Here is a 10,461-nt window from a genome sequence, read left to right as displayed (position 1 = left end):
GCACTGACCACGAGAATGGATTGCTCCTTCTCAGAGTTTAAACCTATTACTTTAGAAGAATCCGTACAAGCTCATTGCAACTGTAAATTGGGTTCTCCGTGTGATCCTTGTTGCACCTGCCATTTTTTAGCTGGTTTACCCCTAGACCTTATGCTTTTTGGCCTTCTATTCGTTAAATATTTTCCGTTGGCTTTAGGACTCTGGGCACTTTACCACTGCTATTCAGTGCTAAGGTGCATAAGCTCTCCATTTACTGATTGGTGCATCCATGATTGGCTTATTTGATTTACTAATAAGTACCTAGTATTGGGAACCAGTGTACCCAGGGCCTCTGAATCAAATGCTACTAGTGGGCCTGCATCGCTAGTTGTGCCACCCACATGAGTAGCTCTTCCAATGTGCATCACACCTGCACTGTGGTGTCTCACGCGCAGTTTTAAATGGCCATGTCGACCTGGCAAATGCACCCACTTGCCAGGTCCAAACCTTCCCTTTTATTACATATATGCCGCACCTAATGTAGGCCCAAGGCAATCCCAGGGGCAGGATGCAGTGTACTTGAAAGGTAGGACATGTAGTGGTGTGTTTTTGCATGTCCCTGTAGAGAAATAATGTGTATTTTGTTTTTCACTAATGAAAGGCTATCTCTTTCATAGGTTAACATGTGGTCTGGCTGGAAACACCATCCCAGTGCAGAGTCTGATTGGAAAATGATAGAAAGTTGGAGTTTGGGATGTCTGAATTCACAATTTACAAGTACACAGTTTTTAAAGATGGTTTTTAAATTGCATGTTTGAAAATGCCACTTTTAGAAAATGGGAGTTTTCTTGCTTAACCATTTGGTGCCCGCCTGTGGAATCCACTTCTGGTTTAGACTGATAGGGGCTGTTTGTGCATTCACTCCAGACACTTGCACAAAGGGAGCTGAGGTGTGCCCTGTTATCCTGATGGGTCTTCCTGAGCCAAGAGTGGTGGGAGGAGTTGTCACTGACACCTGAATAGGGCTGTGTCTGCTTTTCACAATGCTATCTCCACCCCCAGTAATGTGGCTGGACCAGGGAGGACAGAACTGGTTCTATTCGGCAAGAGAGACTTTCTTTGAAGTTTGCCAACTTCAAAGACTAAAACTAGTATAAGTATTGGGGCCCTGACCACAGAACCTTAGAATTATTTTGGACTTAGGCACCTGCCAAGAAGAAGAGCTGGAGAAACTGTCAGGAGGGATTTCCACTTTGCTGTGTTAGCCTACTGCTTGCCGCTTCTCTCTTGGGCAGTGAACGGACTGGACCGAACTTTCTGCACCTTATTTCCTGAGTTTCTCCAAGGGCTTGAAGTAGAGATTGCCTTCTGTTAGAATTCTCAGGAACATCAAAGACCTCAAGTTCATCTGCCCACAGCACTGGGAACTGTGTGCTTTGTGCTACTACAGAAGAAAAACAGCGTTGATGCCATCAACTACGCCGCTGCTGACTCTGTGACCTGAAGGTACCGCCCAGAGCTTCGCCCCACTTCAGAACGCTACCTGGTCTCACTGATGCCACCACCCAGTGCCATCACTGACGTCGCTGCTTGCACCATGACCTGTGGGCATAACGCCTCGCCTCACCGCACATCGCCACCCTGGTCTCACTGACGACGATGCTCAAACACCGACATTGATGCCGCTGCCTGGACTGTGGCCTGTGGACACTGTTTGTGAAGTACACGAAGCATCGCAACATCCCACACCGCTGCAATGGTCCACTGAAGTCGGCGGCGTCATCTCCAGCATCATCAACCAATGCCACTGCTTGCACCGCTACCTATGGCCACTGCACGAGGCATCGCCCCACTTTTCATCGCAACTTTGTGTCTACCAACGACAACGCTTCAGCGGTGATTACACCGCTGCCTGCATCATGACCTGTGGACACCACATTCCGCATCTCCTCACTTCTCACCGCAGCTCTGGTCTCACTAACAAAGCCATAACCAATCTGCTGCCTGCACTGTGACCTGTGAGCACAGCACAACGCATCGTCCCACTTTGGATCGCAGCCCCAGCGTCATCAACACCAGCTATCCTGACCTCAACTTCATGGAGTTCCATTTGTAACATCTGTGACTTCAAGGACCCAATGACTCCTGCACCTACCTCCGAAACCAATGCCTGCCGATGCCAGCAATGCCACCCCTTTGGAGCTCATTGCAAGGTCTAGGACACCCTGCAGTTCCAAGGTACTGTTTGTGGATGTTCCCGAAATCGTAGCTTGCCCACGCCCTCGCAATTTGCCAGAACTGTTGGATTTGTTTGTTCACAATGCCGTGATAGCCCTGGACAAGGCTATCATCTTCAAGGATTTGTCTTTTAAGTAGAGTCTTGCAATATTCATATCTTTGTAACTATATGTAGGATTCTTTTAGTTTTGATCTTGTTTTACATAGATAAATATTGGATATGTTATTATAAAACTGGTGTGGTGTTAATTTGTAGAGTTTTCACTGAATTGCTGTGTGTTATGTGTAAAAGCTTTAAACGTTGCCTCTGCGATAAGCCGGACTGCTCATACCATGCTACCAAGTAGGTGAGTAGGGGTTATTTTAGTGTAACTTCCTTATCCTGACTAGAAGGAAGGGTCCCTACTTGGACAAGGTACAAACCTACCAAATAGAGACCCCCATTTCTAACACTTGTCCACCGGCTGTTCTTGATAGGGCTCTTGAGCTTGTCATCCCTATATATATTCCCAAAACATCTTTGGTTCCCCGCTCTTAGAAGCAGGCGATGGTGTGCCCATACATAAGAAGCCTTCAGTGGATCCTTCTATGCAATCAAATTTTAGGCCTATATTGCTTCTTCCAGCTGCCATTGAAATGCTGGAAAAAGCAGTTAATAGTCAATCCACAAAATACATAGTGAGCACCAAGTAAATATTCAATCACTTAGTAGTCCATGTAATGTTGTAATTCTTGATTTCTCTTTATTTTAATTTCAATCTTCATGTGGGCTCAGCAAAATCATGTTACAAACTCATAGCCATGAGATTGTAGCCAACACGTTTTTTGTCTCACAGTAATTTCTTTACCGATGACTTCATCAGGGCCTAATAAAATAATCCAAACTGGTAATCCAGTATGCAACGATATACCATCTATCCCTGATATGTATCGTGGCCAACATAAAATATAATCTGGAGAATCGTCTTCAAAATCCAAGCCTCGGCCATATTCCAAATCTTATTAATTTGTATCCAGTTTCAAAATATTTCTCTAGGTTTCATGTCATGCGGTGGAGAGTACTCCATCAACTCCAACTCTGCGTGCTACCAATTAATAGTCAACCTACAGAATAGTTCATGCTTCAGTATGGGAAGTTTGGTATTGCAAGTGTCTTAACCTATTCCAATAGCACTAGACTATAGTAATATAGTCGACCTTGGCTTACATATCTTTTTGATTCGTTGTAAAATGCTGCTGTCCATTTGATTCTTAAGTTGTCTTTCTCGGAACCAGTATCATCATATCAAACAGCTCCACCGTCTGCCAGTCCTTCGGAGGATTCGTTTTAAAACTCTGCTTTTCATTCAAAGAGTGCTCTACAGTTCTGATCCTAGTTAGCAGTCTGACCAACTCCAACCTTACATTCCATCTAGAACTTTGAGATGCTCAGATGCTCATTTGTTTCAGATTCCTAGGGTCAGACTTCTAGAAGGGGAGGGTGTTTTTTTTTCTTTCATGGCGGCTAAGGCTTGGACCAAATCTCCTACTGGCACTCTGTCATACTGGAAACGAGTTGTATTTTAGAAAATTTAAAAACGTGTCTGTTTTCATCTTGCTAGCCTGTCTTACTGCACCTAATTCCTTGTTCTGCTAGCACATGGACACTCCTTGGAGTAACTGTGCACTTTAGTTATCACTTCATTCCTTCATTAATTTCTGGCCAGGGTTAGACTCCATGGTTGATCATATACGTGAGTGTGCCCTTTGCACATCCAGCCTCAATGTTAAGATCACCCACAAAACTCCTTTATGCCAAGTTGAAATTTCTAATATGCTGAGATACAAACTTGCATTAGATATTATTAGACCTGTGAAGGGGTTGAGCATTGAAAGGAGGTTCCTTTTAGCTTTAGCAAACTACCATTTGTTTGAAACAGGGTTTCTGGTTGGCAGAGGTATGCACCCTGTCCAAGAAGGAACAACAATCATAGTCAGGGAAAGTCAACAACACACCGTAACTTAACTTGTGCTTGCTCTCTGGTAGCTTGGCATAGAGCAGTCAGACTTAACTTAAGAGGCAATGTGTTTGTGAAACACTTCAAACATTAACACAATGAGAACACAAAAAGACTCCACAGCAGGTGAGAAAAATAGACCTCAATTTTATAAAGAAAACAAGACAAAAATGACAAAAATCCAATGAGTAGAATTTGAGTTATGTATTTTGAAAGACTAAATGTGAAAATAGTGATTTGAAGCAATAAGCACCTATGAAACAGAGACCAGGTTTGGCCTGGTGCTAAAGTACCTTGATGCATTGACAACGATGAGATGGGGATGTAGACGAGGCAATGCATCGTTGACAGTCCACACTGTGAACGCGATGCGTCGTTTATGCTCTTGCCGCAGAGGATGCATTGGTGCTGAAGCAAAACACATACAGCCCACTTTCAATGGTTAAGGTGTGGGAGCAGGGTGGTTGGTAGTCTTTTATGTTCCTGCGACTTCAGATGAGGAGACTGGCTAACTAGCCCTTTGAGTCACTCTGGGTACAGGGGACAAGTGAGGTAGGTCCACTCCTTCTCACGCAGGAAAAGAGGGCAGCAGGTCAGCACTGTACGAAAGCACTTCTTCCAGAGCAGCAGTCCCGCAGAGTGGAAGCCCTTCAGCATCATAACAGACCTTCTTCTTGGCAGGGTATTCTCAGGTTCAAATGTGTACTGAAATGGTAAGGTCAGAAGTCTAGTTCTTAAACCCAGTGGTACCTTTGAGTGGGGGAGACTTAAAATAAGGGCTTTGAAGTGAACAGACGTCCTCCCTTCCTGGCCTGGTTCCAGACTCGCAACAGGGGTATGCAGCCCTTTGTGTGGAGACAGGACACAACCTATTAAGATGTAAATGTGAGGTTGTGCCCAGCTCCTCCCTCTCATTCTGGCAGGTTGAGCAATAAGGGCCCATCAAGTCACTCCTGAGCTCCCATTGTATGTGACTGATTAGACGGAATGCACAAAGCCTAGCTGTCAACCACCCCAGATGTGTATTGGAGACTGGCTGCAGGCAAACAGGGCTATGAGCAGAACAATGCTATCTTTCTAAAAGTGGCCTTTTTAAAATTGAATTGATAAATTCAACTTTACCATTAAAGAGGATTTATCATTACAAATACATGCGTATTAAACATGATATATATACACTCTCTCAATCAGGAATGGCTGATTATTGAGTGTAATAAGGAATCCCCAATGTTATCCTATGACAGGCCTAGGCCTCACATTAGTGAAAAACGAATTTGGGAATTTTTCACTACCAGAACATGCAAACCTTAAAAGTACATGCCCTACCTTTTGAATACCTAACACCCTGCCCTATGAACTACCAAGAGCCTACCTTAAGGGTGACTCATGTGTAAGAAAAGGAAAATTGAAGGTTTGGCATGGGGTTTTTCTAATGCCGAGTCGACATGGCAGTGTAAACTCCACACACAGGCTCTGCAGTGGCAGTTCTCATACATGTTTAAAGAGCTACGTGAGTGGGTGGCACAATCAGTTCCACAGGTCCACTAGTAGCATTTAATTTACAGGCCCTGGACACATGTTCTACCCTCTACAAAGGACTTATAGGTAAATAAAATTTGCCAATTGTGAATAAGTCAATCAAACCATGTTTAGGGGAGTGAACAGAAGCACTTTAGTACAGGTTAAAAGTGGTAAAGTGCACAGTGTCCAAAGGCCAACAAAAATAATTCAGAAAAATGGAGGCAAGCAGGCAAAACATTTGGGGCAAGACCACCCCAGGTCTGACAAGTCTAACGACATTCCTAATTGGTCATTGTGAGTCTGTATGTAATACTTCAACACAAGTCTTTGTGGAATTTCTAAGAAGCGGCTTCCATAATAAAGACAGGCCTGAAGTGCTCTTAACAGATAATGGAGTGCAGTTCACTTCTGATTTCAAGAAGAAATTCCTTTAGGAACCGTCCATTCAGCATCATAAGACTGCCTTTTTACACCAGAGCAATTAAGTTTGTGGATGGCATCTGCTAATAGTAACTCTTGTAAATTAGCCCTCCAAGACATGGTGTGGGCATTTTGCACCACCCCTCTTTCAGTTCAAATTTTCAGTCCCTTAAACGAGTTCAGCAAAGTATAAAATAAGCAACTTCCTATTTGGGTCTTAATCAATTGGTAACAGTGGTTAGGGAGAAAACAATGAGGGTGATAAGAGCCGGCCAAAGCAAGCAGAAAGCCCGCCTGATGCCTAAAGTGGTGTGAAGACAAACTATGGATGGTGGTTGGCATTGTGCAGGTCAAAACAACAGAATCCCAAGGACAGTGTAATTATCATAATAAACTAATTTTTTTTAAAAATTCTTTAGAAACAATCAAGAGGTGTTTAGCAGAGGGCTTGACAATGTTCTGTCTGATCCCACCTGTGCGGGAGACACTGACCCAGATTTCCAAAGATTTATTTATGAGTATGTGTATCTTACTTTGGTAGTACTCCTGAATTCCTAGAGTAATCGAGCATCATTACAACAATCAAATACTTTAATTTATTCTGTGACTGTTTTTAATAGCAAATATTTTTGTCTGGCACAATACAAGAATGAAAGGGGGACAGGCAACGTTAGGGTTAGAATATGTAAACATCCTCAAATTCATACTTTTTATTAGGCAGATGGGTAAATGTCATTGTCCAGGGTGGATGTTTCCAGATAAACAGTGTGTTAAGTGTGCTGCGGCAATTGAAGGCAGTATGCCGAATACAATTTACCAGAGTAATGGTTCTGTTCGTGTCCCATTCTTGCAATCTTTCCGACACAAACCTCATTAAAACTATATGGAATCCCATATTTAGCATAAAGTGACGCTAACCAGCACAAAAATGTTTTTTTACTTTAAGTTTGCACTGGAAAGTACCCTGAAAGTAAAGCAAAGCAGCGCAAAGCACTGTTTTGTGTTACTTAGTGCCAAGGGGGCGTGACATGGGTGGTACATGGGTGTTCCATGCCAGCATCCATGTCTTTTGACGCAGAACCCTTTCTCCAAACAATAGTAGACAGGGTTTAGCGCCAAAAGTTAACGCCATTTAAAATGAGGTGTTAAGAGTGTTATTTCTTCTTTCTTTTCTGACTTTGCATCTGTGCTGCACTGTGCAGCACACATGCAAAGTAGGAAAAGCTTTAAAGTATGCCTACGTATAGTATTTTGTACTAGAATGATAGCTTTCCAGTACAAAACCCATGGTAGATCAGGCACGAACCATAGCACTATAGCACTAAGGTGGGTGCCTGGCACATAGCAGCTAAAATCAGTGCCTGCGCTAGAGAGAGTGGAGGAGAGAGCCATGTCTGTAGATATAGCGCTCTCTTTTCCCACTCTCTCACGCAATGCAGAGCAGCGCATCACAACATTTTTGGCTGCTTGTGTTTTTATTTTGTAAATCTGGGTCTTTCTTTTGTCTTGAAGACATTTGACAATATAACCTTATCGTGAATACATTACACTGACTTTGATTCAAGTATAACATCTGTTCAAACACATGTGCATCATGCACTAAGTATAGGGTGACCAACCGTCTGTAAATTTCACGAACTGTCCATAATTTAAACCTCACGTCCTTTACCCGTGTGGATCCCTTTTACGGATGCCTTTTGTCCATAATTATGACCCTTACAGGGAGCAGCACTGCTCCCTGCGAGGAGCCTTAGCCTCGTGATGGGGCCACCTCGCACTCCTCCATGAGCACAAGAGCACGAGGCTGATTGCCAGATACAGAATGACAATGGGCCAGTCTGGGCTGTTAAAGCATGTGGTGGCCCCCTCCTACCTCAGTGTACAGCAGAGCATACTGTTAGATGGCTAAAAGGTAAAACACCAATGCTGCAACGTGAGAATACAGTTTATATAAATAAGCCTGTGAAACAAGTAAAAAAGAACGGGTTATAGTTCTTTCACTGTCTCATCATTTTAGAACTGACACATTTTCAATATTATATTCAACAAAGCCATGGATGCTGGTTTATTTTATTTTAAGCAACTAACAACCATTGACAAAGCCAATACTCCTGGCTTGTTGTTCGTGTAAGGATACTTGCTGTGATATATATCTGGATACAATGATAGAAACAATATAATAACAGTCAGGCGGAACACTACGCTAAGCACATATTTCTAGCCTAGATGTTTAAGCCACGCCCTTAATTACATCAAAAACCCTCTTTGAAGAGAGCCCCCAGTTTTTTTTACCCCACTTAAGGCCCTGGAAACAACACAGTCACCTCACATCCTGGCACTGTGCATCATGCATGACTCATGACTTCTAAGTCTTCAGATTGCCTATGTGCAGGGGCATAGTGAACCCTCCCCCACCCCACCCCATCCCATCCCACCCATTGTTTTAGGAACTACAGTGAGTTGAAGTTCTTGATGAGCCTCTTCTGTCTGCAACTCTGCAGACAAAGACTCAGCTCATAATGTGAAAAGGAGGGTGAGTAAATAAGTGAAGGAATGTGTGAATGGCTGGATGGATTAGTGAAAGGATGAATGGATGAATAACTGGAGTCGCTCTTTGACAGCCTGTCCTTGTGATGATTGCTCATGTCAATCCACTATTCATGTTATCTTTGTTTGTGGTTTTTATTCTGATATAAGGAAAGTGTGGATCCGACCAATGTTAAAAATGATCGGACTTAGGACTTGCCGACCTGCGTATATTGCATTGCAAACCCTGGACAATGCGGATATGATCTGGAAAGTTGTGATGTTTTTGAAAAGGGCGGTTGGTACAGGAAGAGCTTAGTGTTTTAATTACCTATGGATTTTAATTCTGTTATTCCCGATTAGATCTATGTCTTTTTAACTTTTCATGTATGACTGATACTAATGGAGCTACATTACTTTTATATTGTCATTTTGATTACATTGTATGTACTGCTTTTATGCTTGCACAATTTTACATTCGAATAAAGCTACATTTGAATGAAAGGGTGAATGGATAGATAATGAAAGAAATGTTGGATGAGTGAGTGAGTGGAAGGATGGATGAGATAAAGGGTAAATAGATGTATGTATGGGTGGATGGGTAGATGGATGGGTAAAAGGGTGGATGGGTGAGTGAAAGGATGGATGGGTGAGTGAAAGAGTAGATGATGGGCGAGTGAATTGGTGGATGAATGAGTGAAAGGATGGATGGATTGATGGATTGATGAATTGATAAGTGAAAGGGTGAATGGATGGATGAGTAAAGGGTGGATGTAAGGAGTGATGAGTGAGTGAAAGGGGTAGATGGACAAAAGGATGGATAGATGAGTGAAGAAGTGAAAATGTGGATGGATGAGAGAACGGTTGGATGGATGAGTGCAAGGATGGATGAGTAATGGGGTCAATGGATGGATTCCTGAATGGATGGGTAGATGGGTGGGTGGGTGGGTGGGTGGAAGGATGGATGTAAAAGTGAAAGGGGGATGGAAAGAGAAAGGGAGGATGAATGGCTGAAAGGGTGAATGGGTGGAAGGATAATGGACTGGGTGGATGGATGAGTAAGTGAAAGGATGGCTGGATGAGTGAAAGGGTAAATGGCTGGATGGATGAGTGAATAGATGGATGGGTGGAAGAGTGGATGGATGAGTATACAGATGGATGGGCTGAAAGGGTGGATGGATGAAAAATGGATGGATGAGTGAAAGGGTGTATGGAGGGATGGATGAGTGAAAGGAAGGAGACATGGTGGATAGGCTTGCGAATGGTTACATATGTTTAGATATAGATGGGCTCACGGATGCAAGGACAGAATGAATGGTGAAAGACTGAATGATAGATAAAAGAATGATTACACCTTGTATCACCCATTATCTTAAGTACCATTTCCTTTACATTGACTTTCATGTTTATATAAGTCTCTATATGATGTGTGTGTAGTAGTAACACACTGTGACACCCTGCCCTACATACTTGGGATGAGTAGCACTATAAAAGAAATTAAATACACATGAGAGACTGTCTATTTGAAGATGAGGGGCACCATTGGAGGGTGGTAGCAAGGCTGGGAATGGCTGGAACGGGCATCGGGTGTTTCCCTGGGAGGTAGGAAAGTGGGGGGGGGGCAGTTTTGTTACTGAGAGCTGACACTGGAAAGTTCCTTGTATATCCAGTAGTTTTCAATCAATCATAAAAGCGGCCCCACTTGTATTCAGGTGAGATTCACCATTGTCTGGTGACTAATACCTGCTGGAATGAGATGCGAGTTTTGAATCGTCTAAGG

This window comes from Lissotriton helveticus, chromosome 4_1 (assembly GCF_964261635.1).
Source record: "Lissotriton helveticus chromosome 4_1, aLisHel1.1, whole genome shotgun sequence".
Taxonomy (NCBI): Eukaryota; Metazoa; Chordata; class Amphibia; order Caudata; family Salamandridae; genus Lissotriton; species Lissotriton helveticus.
The sequence above is the reverse complement of the archived record's forward strand: the minus strand, read 5'-3'. Positions refer to the sequence as shown.